This window comes from Equus przewalskii, chromosome 8, assembly GCF_037783145.1.
Source record: "Equus przewalskii isolate Varuska chromosome 8, EquPr2, whole genome shotgun sequence".
Classification (NCBI taxonomy): Eukaryota; Metazoa; Chordata; class Mammalia; order Perissodactyla; family Equidae; genus Equus; species Equus przewalskii.
In genome coordinates, this window is record NC_091838.1 from 65,494,415 (window position 1) to 65,504,101 (window position 9,687).

Sequence of the window (9,687 nt, forward strand, 5' to 3'; positions counted from 1 at the left end):
GTAAAAATCCTTTGATCTTAATTTTTGAAAGTTTGGAGGTAAAGAAGGAGACAAACAATGACTATTGCATTTCTCTTTAAAATATTTTTAAACATGAATTTTGCATGATCAGATTTGAGTATGGTAGTAGCTCTCGGAAATTAAATACATTTCAATGATTTTTTTATAAGTGTACTCTTCTTAATCTTTGCCATATTGTCTTATTAGTATTTAATATCCTCTGGCCCAAATACGTCATTTCCATGTTGATTTATTTGGGAGCTGACCCCTCTAAATTCTTGGCCACTGAAATCATGCTAATAAAAGACTGTATAAAAGTGTTCTGTTCTTGTACTTTTGAATTTTTTTTGTTAGTTATTTTTATTTAGGAAACATTTTTTAAAGCAATGAACCATAGAATAATCAGGTGACCCGCATTTTTCATGAAAAACAAAATGCTTCCAGATGGTGTTAGACACTTGGAGAAGGATGTGTTATTCAGCCTACCCAGAATGTTCCTAAGTAGGCAATTCTGGTTTTGTAAGGCAGTGTTTCCAAAGTTGCTACCTGTTCCAAGCATAACAGGGTCAGTCTTATGGGGTATGACATGGATAAGTATTGGGAACAGTTGTAACTAATTAGATGCTGTTAACATAGTAGATTAAGCAGACCTATGTGAGAAGAATCCTGCTCTAAGAATAGGTTAACCAGAATAGGGAGTCAGGTGTAAATCTTAGTCTGAGAGGCTCATGCCATAAAGGGGCTCTTATTTACCTTATAGACATGTCCGCAATCTTGAGCCCCCTCTTGGATACCTGGAACAATCTCTCTTCTGCAACTCTACTGGCTGCAACATGCAAAAATAACTTCATTAAAACAAAGTGAAACTCACATTATCAGGAATTGAAAAAATAGGTGAATTCAATGGTCTGAAACGCTCTAAGTATGCATTAAGTCCTATGCCTTTAACTCAGTTGACCTGTCCCCATTCCTTAAAGCCCACATCCGGTTTAAGAATGGGGCCCTGGACACATGCCCTTTTCCCCATTTTTTCTATCCTAATGGTTTGTCCCCTTCCATTTATTCCAATTTACGCTGATTCCTAATAGGTTTCTAACCTTCTCAATGACGTGTTTCTTGTTTAAAGCCTCACTCCACTCCTTGGACTTAATCTTTGGAATTTCTCTTTCACCTGTGCCTTATCTCCCTCCAACTCACACTGTTTATTTTATTCCAGGCCACTCTGAGGAAGTACTTCGTTTAGCCTGTCCCTGCCCCTAGGACTCATGCTCTGAACTGAGGCTCCCATGGTCCTATTCCTCCCAGGTTAGCTTTGGCATCATAAATGAGTCAACATTTTCTCTACCAATGTCACTTTCAAGCCATAGAAGGCTTGGATGACACAGGAGCCTGCCACACTTACTTAAGCCCAAAACTGCAGAACCATCTATAAAAACTCCTTTGCAATGGTCCTGCCAGTCAAGATCTCCATGGGTCAGACTGCTTCATTTACCTCTCTCTGTGTGACATTTCCCTGTCCATCGGTCACTTGGTCTATTGGCCAGGGTCACTTTATGGGCATTTTAGGTGACCTTCATAGTGCCCTCTGTTGGCTTCAGCTCTCTGCATACCTCATGCATTATTTTACAGAAAGAAATTAGTAATGACACCTTTAATGATTATTGATTTGAATATTCAGTAAATCTCTTTGCTTCCAGCTGCAGAGTAAGTGAAAGGACACTCCCTTGAGCAGCTGTCCTACTAGCCCACACCTCCATTTCTTTCAGACAATCCAATTATTTCAGAAACAGATTCCTTGCATCCTCTAAGAATTATTCCATAACTTTCTAAATTCAGTGCTCCATTTTCTCAGATCACCATCATAACAGCTTTTTTCCTGAATGAATGATCCTGTGACTCAAACTTATGTACCAGTCATAGTCCATTTGGACTACTATAATAAAATACCATAAACTGGGTGGCTTATAAACAACAGAAGTTTATTTCTTACAGTTCTAGAGGCTGAGAAGTTCAAGATCAGGGCGCTGGCAGATTCAGTGTCTGGTGAGAGCCTGTTTCCTCTATGTCTTTTCTCTGTGTCCTCACGTGGTAGAAGGGGCAAGGGATCTCTCTGGGGTTTCTTTTGTAAGAGTACTAGTCCCATTTTTGAGGGTTGCATCCCATGATCTTCTTGCCGTCTAAAGACCTCACCTCCTAATACCATCACGTTGGGGATTAGTTCATTCAACATACGAATTTCGAGATGGTTGGCGGGCAAACATTCCGACTATAGCGGTCCTCTTCCATTTATTCTAGAACAGAATTTGAAGAAGAAACAAAGATGAAGAAAGAGCTTATGAATATCATCCAGTTGATACAGTGGGGTTGGGTGGGACAGAGGTAAAAACACGGAACTCCTACCCAGTCCTTGGTGAAGCAGCAGCTTCAATGTAGTTGTATGGGCCACTGAACTTATTTGCCAAGAGTTTGTTTTGGGAAAATAAGCGATCAAAATTCTGCTCTAACTAGCTAGGGTTTCTGAAAGAAGGTTGGAATGACATGAAATTCATGAGAATTCCCTCCCTAGAAGGGATTGAACTAAAGCAAAAATTGTCAACTTTTTCTGTGAAGAGGCCAGGTACTAAATATTTTGGGCTCTGTGGGTCACATAGTTTGGTCCTGATACTCAACTTTGCTCTTGGAGCACTGAAGTATCCTTGGTCAACATGCAAATGCATGAGGGTGGCTTTATTCCAATAAAACTTTATTTACAAAAACAGATGATGGGCTTGGATTTGGCCCATGGGAGGATCTGAGAAAATCTGGTTTCTAACTTGTCTTGTTTAAAGCAAAATTTTGACATAAGCAATCAACTAAGTTGACTTAATCAATTAAATCATTTACTTAAATGTGTCATGACTTCATTATGAACCTCACTGAACAAAAGATGAAACTAGCTCAGAGAGGTAAAGTGCCTGGGCCAAGGTCACAGTAGTAAGTAATGAATCCAGATCTTCTCCAATTCCGGACCCAGAACTTTTTCAGTTATATCGTGATTTCTTTCCTACTATACAGGCACCTTCTATGATATAAAATTGACATTTACAAGCTAGGAAAGGACTTTGTACACTCCACTTCCAATGTATGTGGGCAAATATGTCTACACAAAAATATACTCACACTTATTAAGCAATTCCTTTATGAATAATGCATGTGAGAATGCTTATTAAATTTTATTTGGAGGTTTATTTTTTCTATTTTAGTAAAGTTGCATAAGAATTCAATTTATTCGGGGTACAATTTAAGAGGGAAAATTAAAAATAAGCAATTTAAATTAATTTGGTCTGTAATTTCTTCCAATAATTCCATAGAAACTTCTTTTTCCAAATAAATACTTTGACCTTACTGGGTTTTTTAAGTATTATTACTGAAATATATAGTAGTATTATTACTGAAATATAGTACAGAGTTTAAGGCATATATGGGACAATGGTATAGTTTTGCCAAATGTTACATTTTATAGAATCTTGACACGGTATACTGCCTGAACCAATAAATCTTTTATTTACTTACGGAAGAAAAATCATAGTAGGCTGGGGTTACTATTAGCTTTTTGTCTTCCCATTGCAATTTTTTATCTTCCTTCTTCCAGTCCAAGTGCTCTTTTGGAGAATCTTTCCCAGGTTGCATGTGACCCAGGGGTGCAGTCAATCATTTCCTCTGTGCCTCAGCACAAGGATGTCATGCTCCCCAGGCTGGACCAATCATAACACCCCATATTGACACAATAATTGGTCCAAGGGACAGGCTTGTAACCCAAGCAAGTCAACTCAGGGTTCTTTTGTAGGATTATTAAGTGACTTCTGGGAAAAACTTTCCTTCTGCTGATATTGTGAGGGTGGAGTTTATGAAGTTGGGTGCTGGTTACTATTTTCAATAATATTTGAACAAAGCCAAAAAAAGAAATTAGAAATTAAACATAAATGGAGTGAGTGAGAGACAGTCCTGATGAGCCAAGTCTCTTGAAATCATGCCCTGTTCCTTGTAGCTCTTTGATTCTCTGTGCTGCTCTAGTATTCTTCCTGGGCATACATGCCAAAAAACCCTCCTGCTAAATTTAAACTTGTTTGATTTGAGTCTCTTGCAGTTGAAATTGAATATCTAACCCAGCAAGAGATGAGATGAGATGATTTTAAGAGGTGTATTGGTAGGAGTGGAGAATGGTACGGCTCTCCTTCAGTAGACTCAAATAATCTAGGGCAGGAATTTTCAATCTTTTTCCTTTTGAGATAGAACTGGCAGAAGATGCCCTGTGGAGAACCATATTCCTACACGCAGGTTCCAGGTTAATAGTAGCTGTCATTCCATCTCTTTCTCTCCCATTCTTGAAAGCATATTAAAATGCTGGTGTTTTGGTTATCTGATGTTACACACAAACCACCCTGAAACCAAGTAGCATAAAACAACAGTTTGTTAGGGCACACCTGGATGGCTTGTTTCTGCTCCATAATGTCTGGAGCCTTGGCTGTAAGGACTCAAATGGCTGAGGGTGAATTGAATGGTTAGAGCTTGGAATCATTTGGCAGCTTCTGCATTCATGCCTTGGCAGATATGGCAGAAAGAATGAACTTGGCTGGGACTATTGACCGGAATGCATATGCATGGTTTCAACATCATGGTGGTTTCAGAGTAGTCAGCTCTCTTATGTGACAGTTCAGGGCTCCCAGAGAAAGTGTTCCTATGAGCAAGGAGGAAGTTGCATGACCTTTTAAGTCCTAGCTTCGGGAGTCATGTAACGACATTTCTGCCATATTCCATTGGTGTATGTAGTCACAAGCCCATCCAGATGCAAGAAGAGAGGACAGAGACTTCATATCTGGATAGGACCAGTGTCAAAGATTTGCAGCCATGTTTTAAAACTGCCGAAGTAATAAGTGGAAAGAGCACTATTATAGGTATGACTTTGCAGCCATTCTAAAAAATATATGTTTTAATCACAAGACAATATTAATAGCAAGGTAAGTATGCCTTGTGTTTTTGTAACATTTTACAATAACTGGATTGCAGAACTCCTGGACTAGGGGTGGGATTCAGGGTACTATCTACACAGACAGGATAAGAATGGGATAAAAAGACTGAAGCAGAAAGAATTGAAAGAGATTAGTTGAATAAGAAGTTGGAAAATGTTAAAGCCAAACTTGGGAGGCATTCTAATTTTTCCAGAGTTCTCTCTAGTAATAAGATTCTACTTCTCATATCCGTGATTCATTTGGTTTCTGCTGGAATATGTAGAGATGATATCTGTAAGCAGAAAGTATTGCCATGTGCCCCAACCAGGTAGCAATGATCTAAGATTCTGTGTGCAAGGTCAGCCAAGAAACCTTGAAAAATAAATGAGAGAAATGCTAGAATGCTTTCCTTTAACCCTCCGTCTGTAACCGTGCATAGGTTGCTTGATTCACTCCAATAGACTAACACTCCACTACTCCGATAGACTATTTGGGGAAGAGTTTTTGTGTCAGATCCGCCCTATAGCCAGTTTCTTCACTAATCCCTCAATCTCAGGCATTGACATGCCCTGTGGAAACTCCTCCCAAATAACTTTTTCTTTGAAATGCTATTTACCAATGCAATGGGCCTCTGACAAAGGCAAATGTGGGGATGGCTGCATTACCACCGTCATTGAAAGCGATTCAAATTCCAGCTCCAAATTTACTAGCTATGTAATCATGGCCAAGGCATGTAATCGCTTTGGCCGTCAGCTTCCACAGAAAAAAATGGACATAATAAAAGCACTTAGCACTTACTGCCTGTATTTGTTGTGATGACGTAACATACGTAAATAGATGAGGTCAGTGCTCTGCACAATGTAAACACTGAGTAAGCATTGGGTGTTAATGCTTACTGACCTGCTCCATGTGAGGACAGGGCTTCCGAGGCATATCTGATACACATTTCCTGTGTGTATTAGATTTTCTTGTGACTTTGAAGATAGCATAAGAAGTTAATAAAACAGAAAAGAAAAACTTTAACCTCGGTAACATATATCATTTCTTCCAAAATCCCTGAGTCTCATTCCTTCATAAAGAGTCACTGCTGACCATCATTGTCCCAGAGCTACTCATCCCAAACTTTAGACTCTTCTCTCTCCCTATCAGATCAGTGATCCCAAGTTTTCTCTCCTTTTGTCTCTCTCTGCTTTCATTGCAGAGGAAACAAAAAAATCAATTAATATTAGAACATGTCTGTGTAAGTAACACATCTGTTTGCTTCATTAGATAGAGAAGTTTAGCTTCTGCACCTTCAAATCCATATCAGATTTCCATAACCTAATGGCCCATTGACAGATTTTCCCAAACCAAACAGGAGTTTTTTACCTGCAGTGAATGCTGTCACTACTCTTGATCATAGAAAGAATACAGCTTTAAAAATATCTCTCTTTGATCTCTTATCTCCTTAGAAATTAAAAATAAAAGAAAGAAAAAATGAAGTTTTTTTATTGTATAAAAACATCCCTTCAGAACTTGGATAGAAAACTATTTGTTTTTTCCTGCCGTGAGAGATTATTGTGAGTTTTGGGGCTTGAGAGGCCAGTATTTGAATAACTGGCTCAGTTATTTATGAGTCATTCATTTTGGGGCAAATCTTTTCCTTTTGTGCTGCATCGGTTTCTACTTCTGGGGATAATAATTCTGACTTCACTGGTTTGTTTTTATAATTAGACAATATAATATGTGTAAGAAACTGTCATGCAGTAAATGCTCATGTTAGTCTTCCTTTCTCCCAGAAAGAGAGAATTGGTCTTATTTTCTGCCCATAAGATCTACATGGCAATGGAATCATACTTGGATGTGTCTCAAATTTAAATTACAGTTCGTTCCCAACTGATATGATGATTGTCCATTCTGTTAAGAACATATTAAAAAGAGAAATACTTCAGAGATCAGACCCAAGATTCAGCCAAATAAGACTTCCGAATATGTGATACAGGATTTCAAGATTAAAATATGAAGAGTATTCAAGAGTATGCTCATACTCTGTAAAACTCTTTATGGATGGGTTGCTATTCTTTGACTTTAGCAAAGTTTAGAAGAAATATCCCATATTGTAGGTAATGATTGTTAACTGGAGTATTTAGTAGAAATTCCATTTGCATACTTTAATTTTACTTCTCTCAGTGTCCCAAAGTCTTCTTTAATTCTAGTTATGTGGAATTTAGCAAAACTCCTGGAGATCATAAACGGTTATTGAATGAATTAATTTCATTTGTTTAGACACTTCCACAGAGCCCCTTCAGTATTAGAACATAATGAAAAAGAATAGAGCTCTTGGAACAAAGAGAACTGAGTTGGCATCCTACCTCTAGCACTCACTGGCTGTATAACAATAAACCATTTACGTAGCCTTTCTAAGTTTTAGTTTTTGTGTCTATCAATTGGAGAGTGTACTAGTGCCTACTTCTTGGTGTAGTTAGGATCATGCGAGATCATGTACTAAGCACAGTATTTGGGGGTAATAAGTGCATCTCCTCCTCCGTCTTCTCCTCCTTCATCTGCAATCATTCTCCCAAATGGTAAGGACCTCATTATTTGTTTTGACCCCATACAATAGTCTCTTTATGTTTTTATCATTTAATTTCTGATTATTTCTTTCTTAAGGAAGTTGATCTGACCTACGCGTGGTATTCCAGGAAGGAATAATAGAGTGACAGAATTTTATACAAGGAGTAGATAATTTCTTGAGCTCTATTACAGTCAGTTTCTCTGTTAAAATGTATAATGCTGCCATTCCTTTAAGGAGGGTGATAATGTCATGTTGCTTTAATTTTAATGAGATCTGTCCCGAAGGTAGAACCCTTTGAGGGTTCCTTTATGAAACGCCAACCCCAGCTGTTTTATGTTCTGCAGGTGCTATGTAAATGTCAGATATTAATGTTTTACTATCTAGTAAAAGAGATGAAATAAGATTTTTGTTGCTGTGTCTTTCATAGACTGCAAATAAGACTGGACCATTGTCCTTTTGATTATTCAGCTGCAAAGTTTCTTTGCTTTAAAAAAGTACAGAGAAAACAACTGCCAGGAATGCTGTCATGTTAATAATAAGAGTTAGCACAGTTAACATTTAGAGAGCGCTTATTAGGTACCGGGAGCTATACTAATCCCTCTTCATATATTATCTCCTCTAATCCTCACAAAACCTTATGAAACGAGTAAGAGTCTTAGCTTCACATTGCAGATAAAGAAACTGACATTTTAAAACATAAAAGGACTTACTTGGTAGTACAGAGCCAGTGGGTGGCTGAGTGGAGAATTGAATCCAAGTTGGTTTGATACCAAAGTCTATGCTCTTAGTCATCTGTCAAACGTTGTCCAACTCAAGAAGGATCAAAAACACAATTAATCATATTTTAAGATAGACAAAAAGAATTTCATAAATAAATTATAAGATATTATGAAGATGAAAAAATGGATAGGGCATATCTGGTAGGACACGTTAGAAAAGTATTTATGAGGACGCTGGCTGTGATGGGAGACAGAATGGGGCAGGGTCACCTATATAGAAGGGACAATACAAAGAATCAAGTAGAGGCAAGACAATTAGACTACAGCGAATTATCCAGTATGGCTAGCGTAGGGGCCTCAAATACAGGTATCTGCAGAGGTTTGACAGGGAATGAAAATGAATAAGGCTGATACATGCAAGAGTCATAGGGAACGATGGGGCCTGCAAAGACCTGGAGAGAGTCTGACTATCTAAAGGGGACAACTGCTACTTGCTGCTACTTGTGAGTATTGTCACACAAGAATGAAGATTCAGAGTTGCCACAGAGTCTGAATTTTTAAAGGACAGAAAGCTAGGTTTTCGTGTGTTCTCTTCTGATTTTTAAATGTTGATAACTCACACAATATTTTTAATAGTTCTAACTAAATCAAAATATTTTAGAAACATCCCAGTTTAGAGACTGTCAGTTTACTTTTCTGAACTTGAGTATGAAAAACTAAAAAGCTAGTTAGGTCCATACCGTAGAAGACACCGAGTGCCCAGCTAAAGACAGTTTTTAAATTGTTAGGCAAAGAGCAACAGCAGTTGAAAGCTTTTCAGCTGAAGAGTGGTATGGAGGGTGCTGTGGTGAATGTGGAGAATGATTAATTTGGGAGTAGTCCACAAATGGTTTGTGGATGAGAGAAAGCTCAGGCAAGATGGCCAAGTTGGCTGCAGATGCACTCATTAGAGTAGCTGAATGGAATTGAAACATAAATAACTGTGATTTGTACAAATAACAGCTGTCTATCACTATTATGAACTATTTAGTTCTACTTTTCAGACTACGTTAGCAAAAAAAATAAAAACTTATCTAAAAACAGGGGCATCCCACTTTAAGAGATCCTTCCTAAACTTAATAAAAATATGGCTTATCAAAGAACGTGGATGTCCTTGATCTCCAAGGTCCTATGATGCATTCCCTGCCTCCTCATCTTCCCTTGGCCTGATGTATTTTCACAATTAGACCCTGCTCTTAAGCCATAAGTTGGCATTGTTACCCCAGCCAGACTGAAATTTGCTACAGGAGAGGCCCAGTCTCTCTACTTGGAACTCTTTGTGAAAAACTGAGTTATAAGCAGGAAGAAAAAGATTGCCCACACCAAAGTATCCCACACATAGGCGATGGGATGAGATGTTAAAGTCAGACCCAGGGCTGGGCAGGTA

The 9,687-nt window shown here is 38.2% G+C and overlaps 1 long non-coding RNA gene across 1 annotated transcript; it reads right to left on the reverse strand.

The window, feature by feature from the left end:
• Positions 1-1,962: 1,962 nt before the first annotated feature.
• Positions 1,963-8,360, reverse strand: LOC139085334 (uncharacterized). The gene is made up of 2 exons (XR_011543617.1): positions 8,253-8,360; positions 1,963-2,291 (listed from the first exon to the last, which is right to left on the reverse strand). It is a non-coding gene; the product is annotated as an uncharacterized lncRNA (long non-coding RNA).
• Between the last annotated feature and the right edge of the window lie 1,327 nt (positions 8,361-9,687).